This window comes from Trachypithecus francoisi, unplaced genomic scaffold, assembly GCF_009764315.1.
Source record: "Trachypithecus francoisi isolate TF-2019V2 unplaced genomic scaffold, Tfra_2.0 Lachesis_group0, whole genome shotgun sequence".
Taxonomy (NCBI): domain Eukaryota; kingdom Metazoa; phylum Chordata; class Mammalia; order Primates; family Cercopithecidae; genus Trachypithecus; species Trachypithecus francoisi.
Window position 1 is genome coordinate 34,285,691 of NW_022681453.1, and position 14,056 is coordinate 34,299,746.

The 14,056-nt window shown below is 37.4% G+C and overlaps 1 protein-coding gene and 1 long non-coding RNA gene across 21 annotated transcripts in view; one reads left to right on the plus strand and one right to left on the minus strand.

Annotated features, from left to right (window-relative positions):
* Positions 1 to 14,056, minus strand: part of MAGI1 (membrane associated guanylate kinase, WW and PDZ domain containing 1) — a 691,563-nt gene that overhangs the window by 532,975 nt on the left and 144,532 nt on the right. The gene's annotated exons all lie outside the window — the stretch shown is intronic.
* Positions 3,305 to 6,895, plus strand: LOC117083102. Its single transcript, XR_004436946.1, has 2 exons — positions 3,305 to 3,362; positions 6,715 to 6,895. It is a non-coding gene; the product is annotated as an uncharacterized LOC117083102 (long non-coding RNA).

The window sequence follows — 14,056 nt, forward strand, 5'->3', positions numbered from 1 at the left end:
CAGCAATCTCTTCTGTTCACCTCTGGGTGAATAGTTTTTACATCACTCAGTTCCATACTCAAATTCAGGAAGAGTATGTCTGATTGACAGACCTTAAGTCACATGTTTTCCCATCTACAGGATGGCAGGACCATCCCATTAAGACTAAGGGATACATTCCTCAATTGCGGGGAAAAAAGGAGGAGGGGAAGAGAGAGAAAGAAAGGAAAACGAAGAGAATAAATCAGAAAAGAAAATGTGCATGCCAAAAATGCACAAGTTGGCCAGGCACAGTGGCTCACATCTGTAATCCCAGCACTTTGGGAAGCTGAGGCAGGCAGATGGCTCGAGCTCAGGTGATCAAAATCAGCCTGGGCAACCTGGTGAAACTCTATCTCTACAAAATATCAGAAAAAATTAGCCAGGCATGGTGGTGTGCATCTGTAGTCTCAGCTACTTGGGAGGCTGAGGTGGGAGGATCACTTGAACCCAGGAGGCTGAGGCCACAGTAAGCCATGATCATACAACTGCATTTCAGCCTGGGCAACAGAGCAAGACTCTGTCTCAAAAAAAAAAAAAAAGAAAAGAAAAGAAAAGAAAAGGGAAAAAGGAAAAGGGAAGGGAAGGGACAAGTTGACCTCACAAGCAGTCAGGTATCTTAGCTGCCCCTAACCTGTGGCCTAATCAGCAACTTATCCAACCATTTATCTCCCCAGTTTCTTTTAACATTCCAGTTATTTCGTGGCTCAAGCTACAGTAAAAAGTCACAGGTCTGGAAATACCATGGCCACTCAAGTGAAGAGCACAGTTTTAAAAGCATATGTTCGAAATGAGCTCAAAATACTAGCAAATGGCATAAAAAAGGATTCAGGCATTTTACTACACAACAGTTATTGAAGTTGGATTTTGTGTTACCTAAACAAGTTGGAAAAAATATTTCACAAAACCCTCCTACACAGAAGTTGCAAATGCTAGTCTAAAAGAAATAAAATCAAATAATTCTGAAATGTGACCCTCAAGGATAAACAAGAATATATATTTTATAAACAGGGTGGGTCACAGTAAGGAAGAATTTAATACTTGCTAAACAAATAATTCTTCACAACAATTATAACAAAGACTTATCTCTGGAATTCTACAGAAACTGGCAATTTGTTACAAGATTCTACTTCTGGAAGACCACCCAGCTTAAATGGAATGTGTCCTTTACTGAATTATTAATATTCACAATTTTCAAAAGATATTCTATGAAAAAGAACTGTTGCTTTAAGCACTGGCATCAGACTACCCAGTTATGAGACCAATGACACATTCCTGAATTGCCACTGGGTTTCCCACTGTTCTAACCCTCTCCTCAGTCTGATTTTCCCTGTCTCTTACCCTCAGACAGAGGGAGAAACAATGGCTGCTGCAGTTAACAGCTGTTTATCTTAGGTTATGTACACATGAATTGCCTGTGGGTGTTTCCCAAAATGTGACTCCCCCAATAAACTACTGGGGCCAGTACATTTCCTGTTCATCAGAAAGAAATAAGCTTTTCAGTCTTAATTCCCCAGTCTACCAAAAAGAAAAAAGAAAAGAATTCTTTCTGAATCATTCCCTAAAAGACTTAAAAAAAAACCAGAAAGAAGAAAAATGAAATGAGACACTAGTAGAAAAGCAAGACAGAATACACTTATCTTAAAGGGAAAAGAACAAGAATGAAAAGAGCAAGATAAACAGAGAGTAGAAGAAACCAACCACAGGTTTTATTAAAGGGATTTCAAGGTGATGGTCAACTAATTAGCTTCCTGAATTCACAATATAACAGAAAGAAAAACATGTCCGAATAAAGCCTACCAACTCCCTCCGCCCTGCTATGTGCTGCCTCTTCTTAGACACAAGAAGGAACTAGGGACAGTACCCACTGTGCATGAGGTATCCAAGTGCAGGCTCATTACCAATACAAAAGGAAACATTGTACTGCATGGGGTGGCAGAAGGAAGGGAGAACTTGACCAAGCTCCCATCTAGAAACACACAAGATAGGTGAACAATGGCCAAAAAGTACTTCCCTTAAATACAAAAAGCATGGCATCAAAATGTGAGATAAAGTTAAGGAAAAGCACATTTAAGACAACTTGAATCCATTTTCTAACTATTAAAATACTGAGCTATTAAACAACTAATTTTGCTATCAAATGAACAAATATTTTCTTTTCTTTTTCTTTTTTTTTTTTTTTTTTAAGACTCGGGGTACATGTGCAGGTTTGTTAGACGGGTATATTGCATGATGCTGCGGTTTAGGCTTCCAATGATCCTGTCATCCAGGTAGTGAACACAATCCCATCAGGCATTTTTCAACCCCTTCCCCCATCTCTCCATCACCACTTTGGGAGCCACAGTGTCTACTGTTCAATGTTAGCTTCCACTTATAAATGAGAACACATGGTATTTGGTTTTCTGTTAGAGGAACAGAGATTTAAGGATTGGGGAGAGTATAAGAAAATTTGTATTAGCAAGATGTGTACCAAAACCTATAGATCCTATAACCAATTAATTCCACACGTAATATTTGTCTCAAGGAAATATTCAGAGAGATATATAAGACCATATGCACAAAAACTGTTCATCACATCATTGTTTATGAAAGCAGTTCAGAAACAACCTAAATATTCAACAAAAAATCACATATAAAATACATGAGAAAATATCCATAAAACAGATACCTGGATAAAAAAAGTCTTCAGGTCGGGTGCAGAAGCGCACACCTGTAATCCCAACACTTTGGGAGGTCGAGGTGGGCAGATCACCTGAGGTCAGAAGTTCAAGACCAGCCTGGCTAACATGGCGAAACCCTGTTTCTACTAAAAATATAAAAAATTAGTCCAGTGTGGCGGTGCACATCTGTGATTTCAGCTGTTTGGGAGGCTGAGCCAAGAGAATCACTTGAACCCAGGAGGCAGAGATTGTAGTGAGCTGAGATTGCGCCATTGCATTCCAGCTTGGGCAACAAGAGCAAAACTCTGTCTCAAAAAAACAAAAACAAAAAATTTTCACGTATATTGTGAACATTATTCCCTATCAAGTATAATGAGGGGAGAAAACAAAACTCAAGAGTATGTGATATGGTTTGGCTGTGTCCCCACTCAAATCACATCTTGAATTGTAGCTTCCCTAATCCTCACATGTCGTGGGAGGGACCCAGTGGGAGGTAACTGAATCATGTGGGTGGGTTTTACCCACGCTGTTCTCATGATAGTGAGTAAGTCTCATGAGATCTGATGGTTTTATAAAGGGCAGTTCCCCTGCACATGCTCTCTTGCCTGCCACCAAGTAAGACATGACTTTGCTTCTCCTTGACCTTCCACCATGATTGTGAGGCCTCCCCAGCCATGTGGAACTGTAAGTCCATTAAACCTTTTTCCTTTATAAATTACTCAGTCTCAGTTATATCTTTATTAGCAGCATGAGAGCAAACTAATACACTATGAAATGGTTATAACTTATACAATAAATGCTCATGTGCTTATAGGTGGTGTCTGTCGGCATGTGTACACATGCATACACACATATACACTCATACTACATAATATTATTTAAAAATCAAATGTTGAATGGTGGTTATCTCTGAGCACAGATGTTACAGTTTTATTTATCTATATTTTCTAACTATAGCAAACAAGTATAACTTAAAGCAAAACTCACCTTAGAAGGAATAATGTGCTATATACTTAAGTTGAGAACTGTAATGGGCCAACCTTTCATTCCATTGAGAAATAGGCTCTTATATTCCATATCTCCCTATTTTACATAGTTTTATTACCTAATAAGATATTGTTTCACACCAATTCTGCATAGAAAGTTCATATGTAAATGTCCTATTGTTAGCAAGATTATATGTTGTATTTTTTGACAGTCAAACTGCATAAATGGATGAGGACAAGAAAATATTCTAAATAGCAATTTTTTTTTCATTTGGCACATCAAAGGGATTTTTGATTTAATCCCAAATAAGTGTATCTCAAGATTCCCTTTTTAAAAAATAATAAAGGCATGCTCTTCAGCAAAGATTGAGTTACCTCCAAAAATACATTCTCCCCTTCCTCCAAACTCTCAGTTGAGCGTATGGCTGCCCTGATTAAAGGCTTTTGTTGCAGCTAGTTACGGCCACATGAGCAAGGTCTGGCTTATGAGATGTGAGCAGAAGCACAGTGTGTCATTTCCAAGCCGTGTCTGTGAAGAGGAGAGACCTGCTCTCCTCTTGTCTCTGTTCCACTAGCCAGAATGCACAGGAGGACAATATCTCTACAATGACAGACCAATATATGAGATAGAATCTCAGTTCCCAACCTTGCAGAATCACAGTAGTGTAGGACTATTACATGGCTAGACCGTTACATAAGGTAGAAATGAACTTCTACCATATTGAAGCCACTACAATTTGAAGTATCTGCTAATGCAGCCAAACCTATATATTGGCTGATACACAGAAACCTTGAACAAAATAACCAGTATTGAAACAGTAAGCTATTTAATTTCTCCAACCTGATCCTATACATCTCTTCTTCAAAAAACATTTCAGAATGGGTATATACCACTGTCATTTCTTAATAATTTAAGAAAATAAAGTCGCTAGTTAATGTCAAAGGCTTCTGTGGAAATTCATAAAATACAAGGTGCACTTAAAATAAAAATAAAATACTGATTAAGAATAGTCTAAGTTGAAACCAAGATTCTCAGACACGAGTAAAATAAGTATGTATGCCATCTCGAAAAAATATTCCAAAGATCATATGCATATTTTTATCTGCATAGAAAAATTGAAAAAAATATATCCCAAACGGGTTGCCTCTGGAGGATTAGAATTTTAGGTTGAGAACAGAAGGAGGTAACAGGAAAAATTTAGTTTTCTACTTTATATTCCTGTGTTTTATTTGAATTTTTGCCATAAACATGTATTACTTTAGTAATATACAAAAACTACAAAAATAAAGTACATATTAGAACTCTGTACAGCAGACTGATACCAAAAAAAAAAAAAAAGGCAGGGGCAGGAGAGGGGAATAAAATTTCTATCTAGCTACAAATAAAACTTCTGAATTCTGGGATGTCAATTCATAAACCTGTAACTTCCATTGTGCATTAAAAAAAACTATAACATACCATAAAACCTGAATCTATTTCTTTAACTTCCTTACCTTTAACAAATACCACAATTTCTCTTAGAGAGAGTAAACAGAAAACTCGTGAAAAACTAAAGAGAGAGAAAAATAAAAATTCTATGTCTGGTTAGGATGTTAACAAGCTCACAATCATAGGACACCACTATTATCTAAGGCACAGTGTTTTCAATTTGGATGGTAAGTCAGTTCATCTTTGAGCTTTGATCAAGGTCTTAAGGCTATCAAGACCACATGAGGATATGGTAGGTTGCCCATTATCTCACTTACTGAGTGACCTATTATTCATTGAACTTATTTCCACACAAGAGAACAGCACAGATACACTATCCTAAATGATGATTGATGCACATAAAACACACATTAACATCATATTCATTGTTAGCAACTATTAGAACCTATATATGACACTATCAATAACTGACTGTATCATTCAGGTTGCTATTAGTTCAATATGGTATGTTGTGTGTTTCCTAAAGAACCTATCACCAAACTAAGATTTTTTGAGATCAGCAAAACCCAATCTTTCTAAAAGGTGCCCAGCTGATTAGTGAAATTACCTTCTCTCTACAGTGAAAACAATTCCCACTACCCAACCTGATGGTAAGAAAGATGCCACATATGGTATTTGGTTTTCTGTTCTTGTAATAGTTTGCTGAGAATGATGGTTTCCAGCTGCATTCCACCTGCATCCATGTCCCTACAAAGGACACGAACTCATCCTTTTTTATGGCTGCATAATATTCCATGGTGTATAGGTGGGAACTGAACAACGAGAACACTTGGACACAGGAAGGAGAACATCACACACTGGGTCCTATTGTGGGGAGGGGGTAGGGGGGAGTGATAGCATTAGGAGATATACCTAATGTAAATGACGAGTTAATGGGTGCAGCACACCAACATGGCACATATATACATATGTAACAAACCTGCACGTTGTGCACATGTACCCTAGAACTTAAAGTATAATAAAAATAAAAAAAAAGAAAGACACCACATAATTGTGTGTGAAGGCCCTGAACTTCAAACATTCCTAGAACAGACTGTTCCTAATGGTGACAGGACTTAAAATCTAAGAAGCCATATGAAGCATCAGAACCCATCTCAATAACTTTACAAAAGCACAAGAATAATCAAGGAGAGGTTGAGAAAAGAAGACTTTCATCTTCAGAGTCAGAGCCAAGGGAAGTACTGAGCAGGGAATTAGTATATGTCTAGCACTGGCAACCAAAGTATTCAAGAGGTCCATTATAAATCTTTATGTCCAAAAGAATTCCTATGAGGCTACGTTAAGAAGAAAAAAATGTTGGAATACATTGCAAGTTACCACTGGTAGATGTTAAGAAAATAAAATTATACAAGTAGTACATGGGATACAATTTTTAATGAAATTAGAAATGACAGGAGATTTAGAATTAAAACTAGCAACTAGATTCACAAGTCTTAAATACACACATATACACAAATACATACACATTAAAACAATCTTTAAGATTTTTTTAAACACTCAAAAATGAAATACTGATGTTAAAGAACTAAAAGCTTTAATTTCTCCTTTCTTAAAAAAAAAGAAAAAAGCCAGAAGACTGGCCAGGATGCCCAAGACCTTCCAATTCAATGCTCTCAAAAACTACGAACCACAAAATCTGACAGATGGAAAATGGTTATTCCAAGGGGTTTGGGATTCTACAGGTACACGAGAAATTATCTGTGCACTAAAAAAATGTGAGTAAAAGTATTTTCTATAATATACAGATGCCATATATGTGTGTATGTTTATGTATATATTTATATATATGTGTATGTATACATATGTAACAAATGTAATATTACATAGATAAAACGTATAATGACCTCTGTAGGCTAGTACTGTTCATTATCAGATTCATAGCAGTTTTCCAAAACCAAGAGGTCCTAAAAGTACAACTAATATTAAGTAAGCATCTGTGAAACTTTTTGAAGCATAGCCTCTAAAAGACTGAAACCACCACACTAATCCGGAGTGATCCTTCAGTTGACCTGGATGATATAATATCCATGGGTCAGAGTGAGATGGCTGAATTAAATAAGCAAGAAAGTAATCATCTGATACGTAGGAGAGAATGTGGGCAAGGAGATGGGAAAGATCCATCACTTTAAAAAGACGAGAACCCCTTCTGTTTCTGAGTCTTTTTAGAAGCCCATTTGCTGCTGCATATTTTGTATCTGCACAGACTTTTCTCTTCTGGGCTTAGCGACACACTCAACATTTTCAGTCCAGAGTCATGAGTCTCTGTTCTCTCCTCTATTCAGCTACATCATGAGTCATAGTAATGACTATTCTTGAATACCACTGGTGACGTTCAAAAAATTCTAAGCTCATGCCAACCAACTTTTGAACATCTGTGAGGCAGGGGAGAAATACTCGCCTAAAAGCTGCCGCCAGAAACAGTAGTCTGCCTTCCAATGTCAGCACAACACAGGAGTTTAACTTGGGAGGCCTTAACATAACAATAAGTAACACAACAATGAAAGAATCTTACTAATAAGGAAAATAATAATGTCAGTTACCATCTATCGAATGCTACTATATTGAAAAAATTTACAATCATAGTCTGGGGGTATGGGGGGTTGTCAGGTAAGGCACAGGGGGTGCCACCTGAGCCGACATCAAAAAGATAAGCATAATGTACTAGTATGTACAGAAATGTACTGGTATGTGTTCACAACAGAGAAGAATGAGGATGCTGCCACATGTATGAAGATGGTCACTGCAGTGTTCCTTACAAAAGCCAAAACACACAAGCAAGCTTTGTGTCTTTCAACAGGTTGTTATCTTAATGTCTACCTCATGCTGTTTACAGAAAAAAATAAAAGTGGGCAACCAGTTCTCAGTTCCAGATGACATTTAAAACTCATCATATGCCTTCCCAACTCACACACAGGCACACACACACGCCAAGGAGGGTCAGAAATATGTTCTTGTGCATCCAACTTCAAGCTTTATATTAAGCTTTATAAAATTCAACAATATTTTTCTCATTTCATGTCTGAACAAGGCCAAGCACAGATCCAAGGACCAAAATTTCCCAAAGGACTTGCAAGAACATTCCAACTTTAACACCACATCCAACGCAAACACTTCTTTAAAAGAACAAGCAGATTCACATAGCCAAAAACTCAGGAGTTGAACAAGTCATAAAATATCAGCCCATCTATTTATAAGAGGTACAAGTTGAGAACCACTATGGTTGAAGGATCTTGCCCAAAGCCAGTTATACAGCTGGAACTGCAACCCAGATTCCAATTTTAGAACTATTCCAATAAGCTACATTGATTGAACTCCTATTGTATTTGTCAATAGCCAGCTGGAACAGCACAAAACATTAACTTGGAAAGAAAAACAAGAATAAAATTTATCGCCTTGTTTGTTTAGACAACAAAACCTACTCTAGCCTGGGCAGTGGTTCACACCTGTAATCCTAGCACTTTGGAAGGCTGAGAGGCAGGAGGATTGCTTGAGGCCAGGAGTTCAAGACCAGCCTGGGCAACATGGCAAAACCCCGTAACTACAAAAATTACAAAAATTAGCCAGGCACAGTGGCATGCGCCTGTAGTTCTAGCTACTTGGGAGGCTGAAGTGGGAGGACAGCTTGAGCTCAGGAGGAGGAGGATGCAGTGTGCCTGGGCGACACAGTGAGCCCCTATCTCAAAAAAACAAAAAAAAAAAAAAAAAGGAAAGAAAGAAACCAACGACAACAAGAAAAAAAAACAAAAAACTCTTCTAATGGGTTTGTAATTTGGACAACTACTTGCTCTTTAAAGAATGAGACAGATAACTACAATGGTAAGAAGTCATTTATTGAGCACCTATTACAAATCTGGCAATATGCCAGGCCCTACCACCCATCACTGACCAATCATTGAACTAGGACTTAGGTAAGCACAATCAACAAAACCCTTAAAGCACAACTGGAAGAGAAGCCTGGGCTGCTAGCACAATAAGCCCCAACAAACTAAAATATTAGATTAAGGGATAGAAGTATTTTCTACTTCATAAGTTAATTATACATTACCAGGGTTACTTTTCCCCACTATTTTGCAGGAGTCAATGTGATACACAATGTAACCAAGGGTGACAAAAGCAACCATACTCCAAAGTATTCAGCAAAATATCTGACAAGCAACATGCATGACAACAGCCCTAAGGTGTTAGAAGACTGGGATACAAACCCAAGTTGCTCCAATTCAAATTCGTGACAAGTAACCAGTTATAATAGGAATTTGCTGGACAATGAGATACACCCCCTCACATATTGTTCTAAATAGATACTTCATACGGAAAACTCATTATAGATACTCATTATATAGAAAACACAGTCTTTAATTAGAGTCTCTAAAATAGCTATTCCCCATCCTTAATTATCATGTAACATATAACATGAAAACTTCTGATCACAGCCTGATGGGCAGCCAGTGGGCAAATTCCCTCAAGGTTCAACGACCCTAACTGTGAATCTATTTTTCTTTAATTATGTTACAGAAAAAGATGTCTCAATCCATAGTCTTCCTAAACTTCAAAAGGTTTGGTTGGTTGGGAAGAAACTCATTAACTTAGTTATGATAATCTATATTTCAGAGAGGAAAGAAAAAGAGAAAACTTTTCATAACTTCTTGATGGACATAAAATAATAGCAGAATCAGATTTTATTTAAGTGGCATACCAACATTTGCAGTCATTCTTGTGTTTATTTTTCAGAAATTATCAAAATCTACCAAAGCAAATCTAAAGAACATATATAAAAGAACTTACCTAAAACATTAAATTAATGTTAAGTATAATTATAACAGCAGCTAACATTTATTTATTAGGTCTTAACTGTTCAACTTTACATGTTGTTTTAACGCCTCCCAAATCAGCCTAACGCAAGACTTACGTGGGGCACTGAATCACAGAATCCCTGGAAATTCTCATTCTGTAGCTCTGGGGTGGGTCCCATTATTTTAAAAAACACACTACAATCATTCTTATGACCAAGCTAGGTTAGAAAACAGATTCTCATGGGCTCTTCTTTAACAATGCAAGGAAATAGGAAACACTAGTAGACCCATTTGACCACTGAAGAAACTGAGGCTTACAGAGGTCACAAAGCCACCCAGGGTCAGAGGCAGAAACAAATAGAAATGTGAGCTCAGATTTGTAGCTTTTAGCCTGAAAGTAAAACTGCAATCATTGCTCCTTTCTCCGCGTAACACACCAGAGAAGGACACTAACAACCTCGATTTCAGGGACGATAAAAATTAAGTAACAATCCATTCTTTTCTTATTATCTGTCTCAGAGTATCTAAGAAGACTACACTGGTAAAAGACTACAGTGCAGTTTCTGGCACATTAAGTTACTGAAAATAAGATTTCTTTCCTACCTCCCATCCTTCATCCCTTCTTCTCTATTGATGTCCTCTAATTGGAGTCATAAGTCCTCTTTCTACCAAGCAAAGCCAAAGGTTCCCAGACATATACAACCTTAGAAAAAATATGTGAAATAAATGGCAGATACTAGCATCAGATTTACTATTCATTTTTCTTTTATTTTTTTCATTTCATGAAAATTACATTCGAACTTGTTTCTTGCCTAGAGAAAGGTACAAAATAAAATTTACATAAGCCCTTTAAAAATCAAAATACAATTAACAAGTTTTTTCATGCATTCCCAAAATCCAACGATATATTTTAACAAAACATAATGACAAGTTACATTTATTGAGCGTATCAAGTATCATATCATTAATTCTCATCAGAAGTCCAGAGGGAATTTTTGTAAGCCCCATTTACAATTAAGAAAACAGACACAAAGAAGTTAAATATTTTGCCCCAAGTCACACAGTTACCAAGTGACAGAGACAGTATGCAAAATTAGAAGGAGAACTACCATTTATTTGAATCTCACGATATCTTTATTACAATTATCTACCGCTGTGTAACAAATCATCCCAAAATATAACGGCTTAAACTGACAACAATCATTTGATTATCTTTCACAATTTCTGTGAGTCAGGAATTTATACAAAGCACAGCTGAAATGCTTGTCTCTGCTCCCTGATGTCTGGATCTTACACTGGGAAGACTGCAGGCAACTCAATGGCCCAGGGCTAGAATCATCTGAAACCTCAGGTGTGTTTCACCTCCCCTGGAACACTTAGATGTGGCCTCACCATTTGGCTCCTTGAGCTCCCTTGCAGCCTCCTAGCTGACTTCCAAAACCAAGTGTCCCAAAAGAACCAGGCAGAAGCTATATCACCTTTTATGACCCTATCTTGGAAGTTTCACAGCACTGCTCCACCTTAATCACATGGCCACCCCGCCATACAAAAAGAAGGAATGAGACATCACTACCCGCCTCCCTATGGAAAGAATCTCAAAGTCATAAGAACAGCATAATTTCTGCCACAACCCCTAAATAACAATCAATAATATCATCTCTACCTACTAGTGAGAAAATGGAAGTTCAGAGAGGCTATGTGATTGCCCAAGGTCACACAATTAATAAATAATGGCACTAAGATGCCAACGCAGGCCCTTGTGACTCCAAATCCTGTGAAATTTCCATTACATCATACTTACAAAACATTCCATTGAAACTGAGTTGTTTCTTGGTGAAAGCTAGGAAACATCCATCTTAAAAAATAATAATAATAAGGTGAACCATTCCACCAAAAATATGCTAAAAGGATATCCAAATATAAATTATCAAATTTGGAAAGGCAGCAAATGGAAATCCTAATCTAAAGCATTCTTAGTTTACCAGTGATGTCAAATGTTAGCATTTTCTTTGTTGTTGCAATTGAGGATTTGTGTAAGAAAAGAGAAATAAAATACCAAGGGTATTCAGTAAGGACAGTCCTTGAAAAGAACAGCAACCACCTAGGACAGTGGTGTAAACCATTCAATTAAGTCTAAATAGGACGTACCCAGGCAACACAATGAAACCAATGAGCCACAAACTCCATCTGATGCCAAAACTAAAAGTGGAGTTACCACTCATCACCATAAACAGCTTTTGAAAAGGCCAGTCCCAGCTCTGAGTGTCTCTTCTGGCATGGGAAATTTCGTAACACATCTTTATTGCAGGCTGAGGACACTTGCCTCATCCAGATTTATAGACTTATGAAAATCTGCAATACGAATGTTTACTGTTGTCATGGAACCTTCACATGAGGTCAAAATAACACACGCCCATCATTGTGGCATTTCCAAACAGGACTGAATGGTCAGAAATGGAGGTGCTAGCTAATGTTATTTATTAAAACAAATCAAAACTTCTCTTTTATTTTAGGTACCTGTGATGTTTATGGAGGATTTAGCAATATGTACACGGTTGTGCATAATCTGATAATAAATCCATCAGTCCTTTATTTTGCTACTGGTTAACTAAAATGCCAGCCATAAAGGCAACTGTACCTCTTTAACAAACGTTTCTTCTTCTAAGTGGGCAGTGTCAGTACTTGTTCCCCAGATGGGTTCACAGCTAGTACAACAGGCAGAGTGCCTCATTCAAAACTTCAGCACCTCTTTTCCAGCCCCTGTTCTCTTCACTCAATGTCTTAACCATGGGCATTAAAGAACACAACATGTGAAATATACAGGCAATTTGCTTGTCTGAGTTTGTGTGACACCTTCAGATTTCAGAAATTAAACTGCCACCCTCAGGATCAGAGACCAGAATTCTCGAAAGTACTACAATTCATTCGAGAAGGCAAGGCATGGTAGACACCCCCTTTGTCTTCAAACAATAATCCAATTTTTTCTTTCCAAATCCCTACAAAGAATCTTTGTATGATTAATGACCATCTATCTATCCGGCAGTTTTCTTTATCAAAGGGAATAACTTAACCTAAATTCATTATAGTTTCATGTGCCAAGTGCATAAAAATGGCTAAAATCAAAATAAAGTCATTGAGATGGTGAAGTCCCATCCAAACTTATGTCAATTACCCTCCATTTTACCACTGAAAAACAATATCCATCAATACCATCAATACATTTGCTTCTAAACACTTTTTCCTCTGCAGGGACTTTTCAATCATCATACTATAGTTGGCATTAAGTCCAAAAGAATATTCAACTATAGCAAGTAATATTTCCCTGGAAAGCTATTAATTATTCAGCATTCTTTAGCTGCCTAGAAGCAGATAGATACCCAGATTGCTCTTTGTTGGAAACACTCGCTCAGTGCCCCCACCCCCAGCTTGGAGAGGAATACAGGCTGACCCACTACCACTGCATCTCTGCAAACCTCAAGAAGTGATGCTGCAAGGACCAGCTCAATAGTACCCAACAGCCTGGCTGACATGGGGAAGCCCCCAGCCAGACCAAAATCTCTACCCACTGCAGTATTTTTATCCCTATAGGCAACAGACAAAAGGCCAACGTTCCTACTCACTTTAAATTCAGGTTATACAGGACAAGACAAGAAAGAAAACTGAAGTCCCAATCAAAACTGAAACCACCAGGGTACTACATATAATAAGCATTTTTATTATTACTACTAACAATAGTAATCACGACAAAAAAAGTACAGTCATGTCCACGGCCAACACGAAGGTTACCAATAGAGGACACTTTGGTCCTGAGGCAGGGCATCAGAGACCCTGTCTCAAAAAAACAAACAAACAAACAAACTGGAAACAACATAAATACCCAACAATAATAAGGACAGTATACATCCATACAATGAAATACTAAGTAAAACTTCAAAATGATAGTGTAAAACCAGGTGGGGCTTTTCTTTGACATGGCAACATGTTCATGATTTCACAGGAAATGAATATTCAAGTAACAAAATGTATACTCCTCAATATAAATTTTGATTTTATACACCTACACACAATACACCTAGAATAATACAACTGCCCCTCCATATCCAAGACAACTGG